Source organism: Lissotriton vulgaris, chromosome 5, assembly GCF_964263255.1.
Source record: "Lissotriton vulgaris chromosome 5, aLisVul1.2, whole genome shotgun sequence".
NCBI classification, from domain to species: Eukaryota; Metazoa; Chordata; class Amphibia; order Caudata; family Salamandridae; genus Lissotriton; species Lissotriton vulgaris.
This window is the reverse complement of record NC_141693.1, coordinates 1299044101-1299063510: the sequence shown is the minus strand read 5'-3', so window position 1 is coordinate 1299063510 and position 19410 is coordinate 1299044101.

Sequence of the window (19410 nt, the reverse complement as noted above, 5' to 3'; positions counted from 1 at the left end):
CAAAGACATGAACAATCCATCCATACCTACACCTGATAATGATAACACTTCAGAGGAGGAGGTCGACGTACATACTATTTTGCTTCACAACAGAACAGATCCATATTGGAATAAATGGTTGATCTGGCCCACAGACAGAAACTGTCTAGATAGATTCCTTAACAAAACCAAGGGTTTCACATTCAATAGGCCAGACCCAAGATATGTTCAAAGACAGCATCCTGGAATAGTAACTACATACAGTGTAGGGACGTTCTGCCTTGATTGGCTGAAAAGATCTACACTTAAGGATGTAAAGCAACACTTATCTTTACTTAAAAATGGTGCTGATCCTAGGGAATTATTGTTAGGAGTAGGACCAAGAAAACCGAGTCATAAACGTTTTATATATGCCGGTATCTATGCTACTTATAATGAAGCATGGAAGATTACGCAAGCAAAGACTGCAGAGAGAATACGAGAAATTGATCGTATTAATTTAGAGAAAACTCTCTCTGTGGTTGACAATGGGTTAACGACTCTGTCGTCCAGGATATATTCATTGGACAGCATAGTGTGTTTTGCCATAGACATCATGGAACAGGACTTGGTCATGTTGCAACATGGTCGAGTCGCAATTACGTTCCATCATGCTTTTAGGCTGGACGTTGCAAAACCTTCATTCAGGCTATGTGCCTTGGCGTTTAATCAATACTACGTCACTGTTTTCAGAATTCAATCTCACTGATAAACAGATCAAATTGGCGCAGAGGGGAGCAGACTATACGGTGCTGAGCTTTGAAAAACTGGAAAGATTGCCATTTACAGTAGCAGAAAAGCCAGATACCGCATGGATAATACATGGTACAATCACTCTGCCTGTTACAATTTTCCATTTTTAGTATTGCCTAAAACACATACCAGCAGGCACATATTAAAGGTTGGGTAAAGAATACATCAAGACATCCTGGGAATTACCGTACAAACACAGATGTTGGAGTGGGGGACGTGAAGTGTTTCTAAGCGCGAAAAACTGTGAAAACGCACTAAGCAGTTCTCTCCTTTGTAAGGGTATAAACTTACACAGGGCCTGCGATGGTTCCTCTAACAATTTATCCTGCCACCTGCAAGGTTCACCAGCTGCAGTGATTGATCCAATTTTCGGACAGCTCTCGAATGGGAGTTACCCATGTTGAATGATCGCGGCTGCTGTGGTATGTTGTCAAGCATACCATACCTAGTAACTGTGTCAGCCAGGGTCACATGCTGTATGCAGGTATTGTTTCCTAAAACTGAGACAGAGAGGGAGTCGCCTTTAGGGACTCCACTGAACATCTCTTCTATACGAATTGATATTTTAAGCAAAATGAAAGCCATTCTTTTGCAAAAAACTGTGCCGAGTACCTCGACCAAAGAGACCTATGATCTGCAAGTAGCAAGGACTTCTGCCGAGATACATGCCCTCTTAACTACAAATTGCCCTATACATTTCCTCTGAAATTTTAAGTCTTATCTTAAACATGTCTGTATATCTTTTTAAGAACGTATGTTTCGGACTGTTAGCACCTTTTCAAGCAGTCCTAGGAATATGTCCAAACTTTGTACACTCTGTGTTTGGCAGACTGCCCCTCCTTTTGGGACTCGTTGCAGGGATACTATTTTTGCTCCTACTGCTACGATATGGCAAGCCAATTCACCAGCGCCACTCCAAGCACCATAGAGAGAGCTAAATTGGAGATGAAGTGTTGTGAGTGCATCGTACAACTTTTGGGATTAACTTGTCTACGAGAATTAAATACCACATGGGTTCTGTCATTCAGACCTATCTGGCAAAATTGCATCTTAGCTGTTCTATGTTAGGAATTGAGCCTAATCCTTATGGGTTCCTATTTATTTAAGGGCATGCCTTATCATAACTGTGAGTGCACTCATTTATTTTCACGCATTATTTGCAGTATAAAACCGGTCATCTTACCTTGAGTAGACCCTTGGTTTCACTTCCCAGTCCTGGTTACCCGGAAACGCTTGGCCTTTGGTTCCGGTTGCTTCCTGTCCTCTGGACCTTCTTTTGGATTTTCCTCATCCTCGGATTCTTCTGGGTCTGCGGTCAGTTCGTCTGCAGGCTTGCAGGCGCTATAGGCTCTTAGAGGGATTCCCCTGTTATGTCCCTCCTCCCTGCATTCCTCCTGTGCTATGGATTTCGTGCTGTCTTCATTTTTTTCATTTTTACATTCAGGTACGCAACTGAGTCTCTGAGTGCATTGGGACTTTGTTACTTCCGGGAACATTTTGTTTGCTGTCCACATCGTTGTTTGGACTATTCCTGAGGCTGCAATGTTTTCTATGGGCCTAAGGATTTAAGAGCTGTTTAGTTAGTTAGTGGGATTATCTCTTGCCTGATTTTGGAGTCACTATTAAAGAGGTTTTTTTTATACTAACATAGTATTTTTCCCCTTTTTTGGTCCACTTATACCAGCAATTGCATTCTCTCTAATAATTTTGGAAACATGCTTTTGGTGGAGACTGCTTTTCTACAGGAGTTCCCAGCCTTGGTAAGAGGAAATATTTTTAAGCGTGTTACAGTTCTGATTCATGCATGTAAAGGGGGATTTCTATGTGGGCTGGGTTTTTCTCATGTTCTTTGTGTTTAATCTAGACAATGGAAGCCTTTTTCCAGTGATAGCAGACCCCAAGAAGAGCGAAGTGCGCTGGTCTAGTCGGAGTTGTATCTTCATTTATCCCACCCTCTCCCTTTGTTTCTGGTGGCTGTTCACTGTATGCATATGGATGACGGCCGCCAGGGCAGAGATAGAGGACTGGGCTTATCTTTACTCCTGCAGTGTGGGTTGATATCTGGTGGTATCTGGACATTCTACACTGCCTGCTATGCAGAAAGAATGTGTGCTAGATATCTGTCTAACACTCCCATCAGTCATGCCAACGGATGTTGATACTTTGCTGGACCCAGTAATGGCCCAAGCGCAGTGTTGTCCCCAACGGCTAGCAATTCTCCTGACAGCATTCATTGAGATCTCACAGACGCAAAATGCTGATGCTGAGGTATGAGAGGAAACTAAAGGCACACAGGTAACATCCGACTCGAAAATTGCTGATGTGACCATTACCGAAGGCAATGCTTCACATCTATATGCGGTTAATCTTCTAAACAAGGTAATCCAACAGTCACCTACAATGATAGACGACTTTTTTACAGACTTAGAAGATTCATGTTTTCTCAAAGCGCTAACACTGACTTTTGAATTTGGCACACAGTGTTCTGAGAGACTTTGAATTTGACCTTCATTTTACCTATGATTAATTTTTTTTCCAACTTTGTATTTTTCCCCTTTTGGCACAGAGTAATCTGCTTAAAGTAGAACTATTCATAGAGAACAAGAATTAGTTGAATACTTCCAGATACAATATTTGACCTTGTCCACATACAAACAGTTTTATGTAATCTGACATGAAATGGTTTCGGCCTTTTTCTTCTGTATTTACGAGCCATTTCAAAAAATGTATATTTTCGTGCTTCATTCATTTAGCATTTGAATGTAAATATATGCTTAGAATGATACAATGCCTTAATGCGTACAGCACCAATGCATCTTTTATGTGTACAACCAGTTCTAATGCATTTTTTATGTATTTTGGAGGGCTTTTCACATTTCATGTGTCGATATGTTTTAGATATGTTATAAGCATGTTTAGAATTTAGTAACGTCATACATAAGAAAGTGGAGTGGGTGTTGAATGGCGATTTAGATTATGAATGAATTTCCAGATTCATGCCCTTATATAGGTACAATTCACATTGCCCTTATATACACATTGAAATCCAGTCCTTATTTAGGCATAACCCATGCTACCCAAATACAGTAAGGGCTACTTCCATCCGTTCATCTACGTCACAACAATTTCTTGGAAAACCAGAAGGGACTTTCCCTAGCCTGGATATTGATTTCTCCAAGAAACTCATTATTATGCATGAACAACTATTTCTTAGGGGTTCATCCATGAGTTTTATATGCCCGACTTTTACGTCAATACTGGCATTCCTAAACATCTTCAAGGTATAAATATACCTTTACTTGCTATAGCAAAGCACAGTGTGGTTCGGTGCAGTTCGACTACCTACTTGCATGACGCAGCTCGCTACAGCAAGTGCCGAAGGAAGCCAACTCTCAAGCTGACGCACTGACCAGAAGCTGTCATCCTCTGCTGAGAATCCAGCTCCAGTGTTTCCGACTCCCCTTGCGGGGTGTTGGGAAATCGAGTCCGTGAAAGAGATACCAACCTCTCTCATTCTAAGGTATGGAGCTGAATAGAACCTAGAGAAATCTTTGGCAATTCTTGGCAAAACTAAACTTATGCTCAAGACAAACACCTACTTCTTCCCTGGTACTAGACCTAGGTTAGGTACATTGGGGTAGGCGTATTTAGAAGCACCAATTGAGTATTTTAGCCTGTGTTATTTATGTACGTATTTTCACATGTCATAGCAACAAGCAATGCTATTACAGTATTATTTTATATTACTGTTTATGCAGTATGCATTATACTTGCATTCTGTCTAACGATTGTAGCAGTTCACCTTTTTTGCATGAGAAAGTAAACTGTTCAATAAACCCCTTTTTATTGAAATCGCCGTCTCTCTACTTCTATGCAACTCTGTAGAAACGAAGCATACACTATTGAATGAGTGAACTAGTTATCTATTGTTTCCACGACTCTGAAGATACGTTTTGATTCTTGGGGAAGCAAAGTTGCCATGTTTACGCGGTTGTCAGAAACTAATACCTTCTTGTGTATTCGAGAAAGTTTCTAGTGACCTCTGAGCTAGCTTGCACACACAATTAAGTTTAGTATACTCGATAGAGACATACTGACCTCAGTCCTATGTCACATCTATAGTGTATATTTTTCCAATGCGCGGAGACTATTGGGAATATAGGAACTACACTACATGACAAAGAGTGACCTGTAAAAGAGACATTTATTAGTCTTAGAAGGAAGATAACCTAGCCCCAAGAGAACGAAGACGTAAAGTTAGGGTCTTTTCACTAGAGAGAAGAATGGAGGGTAGGGCTGATTACGTCTCTTCATTAGGTTTAGTATACTGAACTGAACATCGAGAAAAAAATCAAAAGAAATACAATAAAGACATTGTAAACAATCAGATTAAACCAAGCAATATAATCAGAGACTCTGTTGAAAGAAATTAAATGTAATCAAACCAAATAAATCAAGATGGAGCCCAAGAAGTCAGGACGCAAACGGAAGTGCTTCATTGGTACCCTTATTGTTGTGGTGACTATTGTCATAGCTGTGGTGATTGTTACATTGCTGGTGGGGTCTCACAATGCTGAAAATAATTAAATTATACCTACATCATCTACTGCAGATTTAGGTGAGGGAACATCTTCCAAGGATAGAGATATGATTAGGGAAACTAGTCGAATGCTACACGTAGATTTATCAAAAGGAGATTTTACCCTGAATGCATATGCTCGACTATTATATGAGTACGTGGACACGGTGGAAGTCAAAGATTGTTACCTGTGCATGCAATGGCCTGCATCAGTAGTGTGTTGCTGAGCATGTTTTACAGTAAGGCCCATTTTGAGTATTACTTCTCCAATTATGATGTGGTACTCTCAGAAGTCCCAATTCTAAAACACATAAATAAGTATGATTAATATAAGGAGGTAGAGAGGATGTCCACCTATTTTGGACCTACCATCACATTAGACAATTCGTATGCTCACAGGCACAATTTGACCTGCATACTGGCCGACATTGAAAATAAATTCGTAGATCAGATAGAAGATCGACATAGACAAACACGATTTAGACCAGATCCAAAGCATATGGTTATTCCATGGACACAGGGAGAACTAGATCATAAGGCAAAAGGTTCTGGTCCTATAGCTTTAGATTTTAAGCAAAAAGGGAAGTTGTGCATTAGACACCCATCAACTTATTATGTTATGTTAAAAATTTGTTATAGCGCAAAACAGCTGCCCCAGCAACAGGGCGTCCCGGCGCTGAACCATATAAGAAACCTGAGGGGAGAGAGTGAAACGACATGAAGTTTAGATCAGGGAAAACAGATGGGTTTTGATTGCCTTGCGGAAGGCCATCAGGTTGGTCATGGAGCGAATGTGAAGTGGCAGGGAGTTCCAAAGTTTCGCCCCCAAAACCTTGAAAGAGCGGCCACCCATTCTGCTGAGCCTGGTTCGGGGGACAACCACAAGGTGCTGTCCTGAAGAGCGCAGGGCGCGCTGGGGAGTGTAGGGTACCAGGAGAGGGCGTAGGAGTCCAGGACATTCTGATCTGAGAATTTTAAAGGCAGTGGTTAGAGTCTTGAATTGAACTCGAGACTCAATAGGCAGCCAATGTAGCTTCAGGATGGTAGCTCTAGCAGAGCACCTGCGGGGAAGGCCCACCACAGCCCTTGCTGCTGAGTTTTGTATCCGTTGCAGCCGTGCCATCTCTGCTTTATTGACGCCTAAGAATAGAACATTGGCATAATCCAATCGAGCCAGGATGATGGATTGAACGATCAGTTGGCGCGTTTTGGAGTCGAAGAAGCCAAGTATCGGATTTAGGCTCCTCAGCAGACCCACACAAGTAGCTGCCACTTTCTTTGTGTGGGTCTGAAAATTAAGCGAGGATCCAGCCAGACACCCAGATTCTTCACCACAGTTTTAGGCGATGGAATGGGGCCAAGCAAGGACTGCCACCAGTGTTCGCTCCAGTAGCAGGGTTTTTTTCCAAGGAGCAGCACCTCTGTTTTCCCAGCGTTCAGTTGTAAGCAGTTGCACGTCATCCATTGAGCAACTGCCGCTAGGCCATCCCTAAATTTCGCAGCTACGATTGAGGGGCCCTCAGTCAGAGTGATGACCAGCTGCGTGTCGTCAGCGTACGACACCAGCGTGAGGGCCTTGCTTTTTTGCCACTACTGCGAGAGGCTGGACGTAGAGATTAAAAAGGGATGGGCTAAGCGCCGATCCCTGAGGAACTCCTTGTTCGATGGAATGGGGCTGAGAAATAAATGGGGGGGCTGAAACCCGGAAGGACCTATCCTTCAAGAAGGACCGAAACCACTCAAGGGCAAGATCATGAATCCCTATAGCCTCGAGACGTTTTAGCAGGATATTATGGGAGACCGTATCAAAGGCTGCGCTGAGATCAAGTAGAATCAGCGCAGCACTCTGACCGGCGTCCAGTATGTTCCGGAGGTGTTCAATGGTAGTCAGCAGGGCGGATTCAGTGCTGAATCCTGGCCTGAACCCATTCTGGGATGGGTCCAGGATATTATTTTGGACCATGTAGTGGGACAATACTTTGTTCACGTGGGCTTCTGCCAGTTTAGATGCCCATGGAAGCAGCGAAATAGGTCTAAAGTTTTCTGGCTTTGTGGGGTCTAACGTAGGCTTTTTAATAATCGGGGAGACCCATGCTTGCTTCCAGCAGGTGGGAACCACCGCCGAGGAGAAGGAAAGATTGAGCAGGGTGGCTAGTGGAGGGAGGAAAAAATCTAGGGATTCTAGAAATTTGGCTGGTCTCATAGGATCTGTAGGAGAACCGGACTTAACCTGTTTGCATAGTTTTGCTAGGTCGTCATGGGTTATATTAGGTATAAGCGACAGCCTAGGATTGTCGGCCGGAGGGTGAAGAAGGTTTAGGAGCTCAGGGAAATCCTGTGGAAAAGTGTTGTAAATTTTCCTCACTTTTTCTATAAAGAAAATAGCGAGGTCCTCACATTGTTGTGAAGAAGTAATACATGATACTGGGTTAGAGCTATTTTGGAGATTTTGTACTAGTTTAAAAATAGTTTTGGTGGGGTTGGAACTTAAGTTAAGTTCTTTAGCATAAAAAGATGCACGAGTAGTACGTATCGCCTTATGGTATGTCCTTAACTTTGACAAGTAGAGGGCTTTGTCAATGTCCTTATACTCCTTCCTCCAGCAGCGTTCAGCTCTTTTACATTCTTTCCGCATGGTTTTAAGAGTCTCATTGTACCATGGGTTAGAAGGGGAACTACGGGTTTTGGTCCATTTGGCAGGGATTAGGGTATCAAGCCCTGTGGTGATCCACTCATGGAAAGCAGCGTAAGCTGCGTTTATGTCTCTATTCTCGGCATTGGAGTGGAAATCGCCTAGATTTATGATTAGATCACCAGGTGAAAGTTTGTGCCAAGGCCTCTTATAACAGGGACTAGAAGTATTTTTAGTGAGCGGCTCTCTACCCATCATGGAAAATCTAATAAGGAAATGGTCAGTCCAGCCCATGGGTTTGGGAAGGTCAGCCGTGGCCTCTAAGATGTTGGTAAAGACGGGATCTAATGAGTGCCCGGCAGAATGAGTGGGGGTATGAATAAGAGAGTTTAGCTGTAGGGCTGTAAGATCCGTCAATACGTTTTTGATGGTGGGGCCAGACAAGGAGTCAAAATGGAGGTTAAGATCTCCCAATTTGGTGAAGTTGGGAGAAGACACTACAAGAGTATGAGCTACATCTAAAAGTTCTTCAATGAACCTAGAGGTCGGACCGGGCGGACGGTAGATATAGAGCCCAGAGAGGGCGAACTGAGGACTAGTGGTGATCTTAAACCGTGCACTTTCGCACCCCCAGATGTCTTCCTTCGTGAAGGAGCAGTTATATACCGTTCGATATACGACAGCTATCCCACCACCCCTTGAGTCTCTGTTTATGGTTTTCATAGAGAAGCCCTCGGGCAGCGTGAGGTTCTGGATACTAGTCTGGTCATCATGGAGCCAGGTTTCGCATAGAAACAGAATGTCTGGGCTTTCATCCGTTAGAAGGGTGTACACTTCCGCGTGGTGTTTCACAAGGGATCTGACATTCAATTGGAGGACCAGAAGGGGGGAGTATTTTGGCGCAATAGTTCTACGTCTAGATAGACTGGGTGACAAGATATTTATTTGTGAAAGTGATTGTGAACATATTTTCCTAATTGAGGAAGCAATAAGGAAAGCTTTATTGGATAAGCTGACCATAGTGTTAAGTGTGTATTTTGTGTTTTGAAAGAATGCATATGTGAAATTGCCCAAAAATTGATATGGCACCTGCTACCTAGCAGTGGTATTTCCCCAAATCTTACATGTAGAGGATCTATGGCCCTTAGAAGGAAAAAGTGTTCACAGGGGAAAACGTGATGTAAGTGCTGGAGAAGTTGTTGGTGACATATTTGGAGCCATGATACCGAGTGTGGGCGTGATTTTGAATGATGTGAAAATTAGAAAGCGGACAACTTTAGTAGATAAACTCTCTGTGAATACGGCCCAAATCTTACTACTTGTGGATAGGGAGATGGTCTCGAAAAGGGCTATGGTTCTTCAAAATCGACCTGCTTTAGACGATCTCCTAGCAAAAGCTGGAGGAGTCTGTAGATTATTAAAAGTGCAGCAATGCAGCACATATATTTCAGACAATGTATTTATTTATTTATTTATATAGCGCACTATGAACCGAAGGCATCTAGGTGCTAACAGAGAAAAACGAGTCACCAGCTACGACCCCCACGGAGTAAACGAAACAGTTAGATGGTATAAAGCCAGGTTTTAAAATCTTTTCTAAACACTAGAAGGTCATGGGCTGATTTCGGGTGGGTAGGGAGTGCATTCCACCACCTTGCTGTAGTGTAGTGGAAGCTTTCCCCTCCCCATCTCTGTAGGCGGAAGGTGGGAACCTTTATGTTATTGGCCGAAGAGGAACGTAACGTCCGGGAGGGTATAGACCATTGGAAAAGATTTTGCAGGTACTCCGGGCCGCTCCTGTGTAAAGTTTTAAAGGCAATACATAAAGCTTTAAAGCAAATTTGCTTTAAAATAGGCAGCCAATGTAGTTCATTTAGGGCATGTTTTGCCTAAGAAAAACGAGTTAGACCAAACAACAGGCATGCCGCAGAATTTTGAAGAACCTGCAGCTTGGCTATAACGAACTTGCTTGCACCCACCAGCAACCTGTTACAATAGTCCAATTTGGACATAACCAAAGCTGCCATGACTGTTCTTTGTTGGTCGACCGGAATATATGGAAAGATTTTGCGGAGAATGCGAAGAGTGTAATTGGTGGAAGATGTCAGCATATTTATATGTTGAGAATAGCCGAGAAAGGTGTCAATAATGACTCCAAGGTTTTTGGCCTTTACTACAGGAAGGGGGGTGGGTTCAAGCTCAGAAGGCCACCAATCAGCGGACCACAATGAAACATCCCTACCGAAAACTAATACCTCGGTTTTAGGGGAGTTAACTTTAGACAGATCATATCCATCCACTTGCTGACGTCACTCATACAGTTTTGAAAATTTGAGGCTGTGTCAGCGGTATTACTAGAAATAGACACAATAATCTTTGTGTAGTCAGCATAAGAAACTAGATTAAAACCATAACTTCTTATAAGATTAGCCTGAGGAGCTACATAGGCATTAAAAAGAGTGGGGCTCAAGGAGGAGCCTTGAGGAACCCCATAGGGAAGCCTAAATTCTTCGGACTTGAACCCTCCTACTTCCACATACTGACTCCTGTGGGTTAAAAAGGACGTCAGCAGAGCAAGGGCAGTTCCTCCTACTCCTACTGCTTGGAGGCAGTGGATCAAGAGATTATGGTCCACCGTGTCGAAGGCGGCCGACAAATCGAGAAGGATCAGAAAAGCTGTGCCTCCTGAGTCGACCGCCTTCCTAACAGCCTCAGTGGCAGTAATAAGAGCCAACTCGGTACTGCGAGATGCACTAAAACCAAACTGAGTGGTGTCCAGTTTCTGGTTTCTCTCAAGGTATAAAGATAAATGAGAGTGCATAAATGTTTAAAGTACATTGGCAGGTAGAGGAAGCCGAGCAATTGGGCGACAGTTTCTTACGTCTGATTTGTCCAGATTAGACTTTTTTAGTAGAGGCAAGACTGAGGTCTGTTTCCAGGCTAAGGGAAACACGCCTTGCTCCAAAGCCATATTACGAACTGGTGTCAATTGCTGTGATACTAAATCCGCAACTAGGCCAGTCACCTCGGGGGGGGGGGGGCAGGGATCCAGAGGGGCGACAGATTTTATGGTGGTTAACTATAGGTTTGCTCAGGAAATAATGCCGGAGATTTGTTAAAAATAGGGTCAATAATAATGTGATTAAAACATTGAATAAGAGAGGGCTGTGTGGTGGAGGAAGCTGTGCTTAATTTTTGAGGGTCAGATAATCCTTGACTGGAGAAGGTATTAAAGATATCAGACACTTTCATGCAGAAGGACAAGGCCAGTTGGTTACAGAAAAACTGATCTATAGACAATAGACAGGATATACACACATATATTAGTAACATCTCAGAAATCCATCAAGATTTGCGTGACTTGGCTGCATATGGCCTATGGGAATAAATTGTAAAGGGTTTTTTGGAAGATTGGAACTTGGTTTGGAAGCCTGGGACAAGGGATAATGGGATATATCTCGAAACCCATAATAATAACAGTTGTTTGCATCATTGTGTTATTGGGAGTCGTTAACCCCTTTACTGCTAAGGCAATATTATTGCTGCCATTCACTTTCCATTGGAATCAATGGAAAGTCCATGACGAGTTACCCTTTTCATTAGCGGCGAAGAGGTTAAGGCTTACAAATGGTATGTCATGTTGAAAACTCCTTGAAGAGATGAGAGCAGCAGTTAGAATGGCTGCATGACAGTCATTGTCTGCATCTTAGGGGGTTAGAGAAATTAAGACAGGGATGGCAGGCTACAACTTCTGTTTAGATCACTCTCTTCTGCAAAGAAAGATCTGTAAGAGAAAGTAAGATGTTGGTGTTATGACAATAGTCATAAGAGGGGGGAACTAATAGAGCGCATACCACACTCTAATTGTAGGGGTGCATCATACTCGTAGTTTAAGCGCACCCACATGTGTTTTCAGTATCATTATGTATCAAGTTTTTAAAAGCATTTATTCTAATCGTTAAACAAGAAATGTAAAATGCATGTTACATAGAATTCACATGTAATAGAAGACACCATTAATTCTATATACACCTGTGTAAGAAGACATTATATTCATATTGATGTCATCGCATGTGTCAAAGTTGCCGGCAGTCTAGGCCCAAACTGCAGGTTCTTTATTGTTTAGTTCCTCCAGCTACTGAAGAATTAACTGAATGTATCTTTGTATGTGCCGGAATAGTATGCTCTCATCCTATTGTAGGTAGAAGGAATTTATCCTCAATATGTTAGTTTAAGGAGATAACTGGAATATCTTTGAACAGCCTAAGGAGCAAGAAGGGAGGATATCATCTGTGCCAGGCCTATCTACACTCCAAGGTCACAAGAAGCAAAGAAGATTTAATTAAAGAAGTTATGGAAAATCATTGAAACACTGAAAGCGAAATAATATGTCACACGATCCCTTTAGGAGGGGGCTAAGTTTATCCTTTTTGTATTGTGCGCAGGGACAGAAAAATCAGACTTCTAGATTATCGGAGGAGAAGGAGCATCTTGAGAGCGAGCTCCATAGCTTTAAGCTATTTTGACCCATTTGAGTACTTCTAAGGAAGTCTACACGTGCTGACACCTTTGAGAACTAAGATAGGGGATCCACCAGAACCATCATTCCTAAGAGTAGTGTAGGGAAAGATATTTCATGCTTTCTTTCCTAATGAAAAGGGATTTGGACTCCGCTTCCATCTTGGGTTGTGTATTCATTTTGGAGTTCATTGTTTTGTGTCTCTTTTGCTGAATCAATTATATGCGTAGATGTGGCTCTGCATTCATTTTCCTGTACCTATATTCGCTGATTTTGTGGTGTGCAGATATCCATTTATTTTTGGCCTTATAATAAAAATCCACAATTGGAATTCGGAGTTTGTGGTCTTTACAGCATGACTACATTGTAAGTATAAATGTTGATGTGTTTCTTCCCCTCAACAACTTTTAGTAGGCAAATAAGAGACCATTAGGGCTGAAAGTTGGCTCTATCAGTACCTGGATCATTGTCGTTATTGCCTTAAGAGCAAGAAAGTGCAGCACTGTAAGCAGGACTTTTAATAGTCCAAACCAGATGGGTGGGACAGATATGATCTGTTGTTTAAAGAAAAATTGACTATCAAATTTGACACCTATGTTCCTTATTGGGGAAGGAGGTGAGCAGAGATCAAGTGGCCACCAATCATCACTCCAAAGATGTTTGTTTACTCCAACAATTGCAAGTTCAGTTTCATCTATGTTAAGCTTTAGTTGATTTTCATTCATTCACGTTGCAGCGGAAAGTAGACAGTGCCTAAAATTGCCGTGTTCCAAGGCTGAATCACTTAACGAAGAAGCACTTCATGGTGTCTCGTTTGTACGAAAACATTGTACAAAAATATTTCACTTTTGCACAGCACATTAGTTGAATTTAGTAAGCTCTGCAAACTTTGAACATGCCTAACATAAAGTAAAGGGGATAGATAGACAGAAACAAAACTGATTTCGAGTTTCAGTGAAAAAGAAAAGGGTATGCCTTTATCACAAACCATTTGGAAACCAAACCAAGAAATAGCCAGAGAGTTTCTGCTTACTGTGACTCCATATGTTGGCTGCCTCAACAGCAAACAGTAATATCATATTAATAATATTATTGCTGACCCATTGTAACAACCGGATTTTCGGACCAGATAGAATCAGCTCACCAAGACACCACCAACCCAGCCAAAACGTAACCACCTCCCTCCTCAGGACCTACTTACCAAGGCACCCGGGTACCTACCTGAGGATGGGGAATTAGCAATATAAAAGCCTAGATCTTCTAAACCACCACCAAATCTATAGGGATTACTAGAAATACTTACTATTTACTAAGGAATTCCATGTTCCACACTACACTCATACCTTATAGTCTTGCGGCAACTCAGGCCCAGACTATGCTACCTTCCTCCTCATAGTGAAGGGGGCAGTTCTGATCATTTACCATTACACACTGACCTCAATCATTGCTCACGCAAGCCACGATCCTGTGGGTATACACATTGACCACAATCAATGCTCTCACTTTCTCACACAAGCCACGATCCTGTGGGTATACACATTGACCACAATCAATGCTCTCACTTTCTCACACAAGCCACAATCCTATGGGTATACACATTGACCACAATCAATGCTCTCACTAACACCGCTACATAACGACGATCACTGCCCTATTGATACCTTTAACTCTCTCTCTCTCTATTGGGAAGATTTCATTATATACTACTGGGAATATCTCATATACAATTTAATCCTTTCACACAAGAATGGCCGAATTACGATATGCAAAGGTTATTTTCTGATATAAGTGCTCCCTGCTCCATTGCTCAGTTACCACTTACCCGGATGGGAAACGCATCCGTCCACATAACAGCATCTGACTAGAAGAAAGGTTTACCTTTTTAACCGCATGCGCGCTAGCGGGTTTTCCCGCTGCGCGCTGAAATTTGAAAATCGCGGGTTTCGTGACAAAGCCAGCTCGTCATGCGCGCAGCGCAGGTAACGCCCATGACGAGCTGGCTTTGTCATCCGCATCGAAGGGGTTAAGTAAATAACAATTACACAATGGTTCACTAAGAACTGGGGTCCCTTTATTACACAATAACAAATTATAACAACAATATAACACTGCAATATAAAATATAGCCTGAAAAGCAAAGGAAAGATTTAGAATGTGTGTGTGCACGCTAATAAGAAAGGGTCGACGTCACCTTATGAGTACGAAGTCTGGACTCAGTTGTCATCTGGGTTCCCTTCTCGTCTGTGCCTTGGCTCATCATAGGGTCACCCCTGCAGTCACGGATACACGTCTGCACCGCTATGCTCCGTCTCCTCTGCTCCCCTCCAAGTCACTGGAACCTCCCTCTTGTTCTCTATTTCGTCTGCTGCACTCTCGCTGTTCTGCACTACTCCTCTCTCCTCTCAACCACGGACTATCTTCACCTTCCAACTTCGGTCTTATGAATCAGTTTCCGCTGCTCTAGTACTCGTTTACTCCGCTAACCTTTTCACTCTGCATGCTCTGATCTCAGGGTCAAAGCTCACCAGCTGTTCCAACTAAAGTAACTTCAACCTTTCTGAGAGGTTATCAGCCTTCGGTCTTTTTCAGACTTCAAAATAGCGACTGTCTGCTTTAAGTTGATTAACTGCAATGATGCTAACGACTAGCTGCCGTCTACTAACTGACTGAATGACATAACTCACTCTCCGTGCTTTCGCTAATATAGAACCTTGTTCATGCATGGAAATTTCCAGCCAGTAACCTGCCGCCCACCAAATTCTTGTACCACCCCGTGCCAAGGACACCTTCTCAGCCGGCCGGCCTGATGTTATGTCTTCGACACAAAAAAAAATACAGTCTTTCGATAAGGGCCAGCCTGAGCCGGTTCTCTCCAAGCGAACAACACCTTATAACTAAAACATTACATTTGACGTAAAAGCGTCTCAAGCAGCCGAGGCAGAAAGAAAGATGGAGTCTCTCTCGTTCGAGGCCTACAAGGCCCGAAATAAGCATATCTCAATCAAAAATATACTAATAGCTTTACAAAAGGACGGAATAATACTGATACTAAGGAATCTATCCCCTAACATAAACTTATAGGCCCTAGAATAAAGAAAAGAATAGAGAATTATATCAAACACCTTGTAAATAGGCCAGGTCTGAGGTTCTAATCCCTCTATCAGAATGATAGTAGTCTAAAGTCACCTTCACTCAAAAAGGGGGACAAAAACCCGGTCAGAACATTTCACCCTTGACTTTAGTCTACTAATCATTCGCTAAATGGAACCAACATCTGTCGAAGAATAATAAGAAACAAAACTGACAGATCTATTTCTAGTACTGCATCTGCAAGTGTGAATTAAAGAAGGAATACATTGAATAAAACAGCAAATAGCAACTAAGATGCAAATAGTAAGCAGGATACCCCCTAATATCTGACGTAAAGAATGTAAATCCGGTAACCAATTAAAGAGCCAGTCAAACCAGCCCTGGTCAATGTGTTTTCTAACTTCTTTGGTTAATTCATGCAATTTGTCAATGTGAGCCTAAATGGACCTAGTGTGGTCTGATAAATTGAAACAACTAAGACCCTCAAAGTCAGAACAGTCATGTCCATGTTTAAGTAAAAGATAATCGATAGCAGCTCTATTTTGTAAAATAGCGTTCACCCTGGGCGTCCAATAGCATGTCAGATAGAATTGTAGAAGTATGATTGATGGATTTAACCATCCAACAGGCCATTTTTCCAATAGATTTAGCATTATATACTGCCAGGGTAGGGACACCTAAAATAGAAAAAGCTAAACTAAGATATTCAGATTCAGAAAATAAATGTAGTGTAGAATCACAATTGTCCTTTAACATTACTGCATCACGGACAACACAGGAATGCACATTAGGATGCGAAGAAAACATTAACAAGCTTAGTCTAGTAATAGCACGGGGTCCTCCGGTAATATTTGCAGGAATGTAAGGCCAAGATGTATTGCCACAAGAGAAAAGCCATCCAGAAGGTAATAGCATTGTACGATAGTGGCTAGGGGTAACTACAAGACTTTTGCAGGTCATATTATTTTTAACGGAGATACATGCTTTCGATGATCTCCGGGAACATAAAGTTCTTTCATGATCTGTAAATGAAGTAGCACATTTTAGTTTTAAATGAACACATTCAGTTATGGCGCTCGGATCACAGGTAAGGAAGAAACATAAATCACCCTGCGTGACATTATATGTGAATGTCTGACATCATATTGAAAGACAGAATATCTACATACAAAAATATCGACACAAAAATATCGAAATCAAAAATATCGGAGTCATATCTTCATAAAGGTAAGTACAAAAATATCGAAAAATTAATATCGTAGTACAAAAATATCGAAATTAAAAATATCGTTTTTTAAAATGTATTAATAATAATGTAAAATAATTTTAAAATACATATAATTTTACAAATATTAAATAAAAATATTAAAACATAATTAAAAAAATTAAAACTAATACATATACATTTAAAATAAATTAAAAACTTAATAATTTAATGTAATTTAATTTTTTTTAATTTCATTTAATTGATTTAATTTAAATTTATTTTATTTTTACCCTGTACGACTGTACCCCAAAAACCCAAAACTGACCCTGAACCCTAAAAATACCCCTTTACCCAAAAACCCAAAACTGACCCTGAACCCTAAAAATACCCCTTTACCCAAAAACTGAAAACTGACCCTGAACCCTAAAAATACCCCTTTACCCAAAAACCCAAAACTGACCCTGAACCCTAAAAATACCCCTTTACCCAAAAACTGAAAACTGACCCTGAACCATAAAAATACCCCTTTACCCAAAAACTGAAAACTGACCCTGAACCCAAAAAATACCCCTTTACCCAAAAACTGAAAACTGACCCTGAACCCTAAAAATACCCCTTTACCCAAAAACTGAAAACTGACCCCGAACCCTAAAAATACCCCTGTACCCAAAAACTGAAAACTGACCCTGAACCCTAAAAATACTCCTTTACCCAAAATTAATTAATATTATTTAATTACCAATTAACTATTAATTAACAATAACAATAAAGTAAATATATTAGCACATTAGCTGTAATTAATTAAATTTAATAATTAATATTATTTTTCCCAATTAATTAATTAACAATAACAAAAAATTATATATAAAAAAATTACTCTAATTAATATAATTAACTAATTAATATTAGTTAATTACCAATTAATTATTAATTAAAAATATGTACAAAATATATTACTTAATTAACTAATTAATATTAATTAATTACCAATTAATTATTAATTAAAGATATTTACAAACATATATTAATTAATTAATTATTATTAAATTACTTCCCACCCTATTCCCCTATAAACTCACAACCCGCTCTGATACTAAAACGCAAAATGTAAACAAATTTACAAATTTTCAAACATACATTACAAAACATGTTTAACAAACATATAAACAACATAATAAAATACATAACACTAAATTTTTTTTCGATATTAATAAAATTCGATATTAGTAACATACATACCTTAAAAAAACGATATTCTGTCTGTCGATATTTTGGACATCGATATTCTGTACTGTCGAAATTAAAAACATCGATATTATTGTATATCGATATTTTAATTTCGATATTTTGTCTGCCTACCATTATATGTAGTTATTTGAGAATGAATCGGTGGTACTGGATCTAAGAGCACAGTACATAAAGGACAGTACTCGTGAGTCGCGAAATCCCCAAGAATAATATTAGGACGGGCATTTGATATATTGAAAATATGAGCAAGGGTCTCCAAAGAAGCTGGTACGGCTACCAGACAGGCTGCTAATATGTCTGTTACAGAACGCATCAGTGTTAAACAGAAATGTGGGGAGTTTGTCACCCTTCGTGCCAGGGTAGTCCAAAAGTTAGATGATGAATTCCACGCAGCCAAGGAACGTGGCACTCTGATTCTCCAGTCAACCAGAGTCTGGGGGTTCCTTCCTCTCCCGATATAGCAATCCAAAAGGAGTCCAACGCCGGCACTTACTGCAACAGCAGTCCAGAGAAGGATCTGAAAGAAAATCAAATACAGGCATTATTCATTCTCGTAAATAACATTTGTCAGCTGGGACAGCTTCCCAGCTATCTCTCCCTGGTCTCATGACAAGTACTGTATTATCATGACCGGTTGCAAAAATGTCAGCTTGTTCAGGGGGACTTTTAGGTGATTGCACCCACACTGTTGCTCCTGGATTATCAGTGGAGCCAAAACCTTTTTGTCCTCGAACAGTTAGTAAGGTTGGGGTAGTGCCTTTCTGAATCTCACCACTGAAAACAGGCATGATTAGCAGTTGAGCAACTCGGTCAGTCTTATGAATCGATAAATCAACCTCACTGCTATTTAGCAGAAGTACCTTAATCTCTCCCTGATAATCACTGTCAATGACACCTCCAAGCACTTGAATGCCTTTTAAGGCCAAGCCCGATCTAGGGGCTATGAGGCCAAAATTTCCAGTTGGTATACTGACGCCAATGCCAGTTTCAATGATAACTCGATCTCTGCCTTTTACAGTAATGCCATTCATGGCATGCAGGTCTAAGCCTGCGGAACCTGGGGTTGCTCTGCATGGAGCCAGGGCTCCGGGGGAAATTTCCCAATACATTACAGTATTTTTGACTGTGTTTGGTTTAGCATCAACAGCTGGAGGAAATAAACGCATTAAGGGGAATCAGCCTTTAAAAAGGGACGATTATTCAAAATCAACAGTGCCTGAAACAAATATTCTCTCCAATTTTTATATTTATTATCAGTTAATTTAGCAATTGATCTTTTAGCAAACCATTCATTCTCTCCACATGGCCTGCTGCCTGTGGGTAGTACGGTATGTGAAACACCCATTCAATGTTATTCTCCTCAC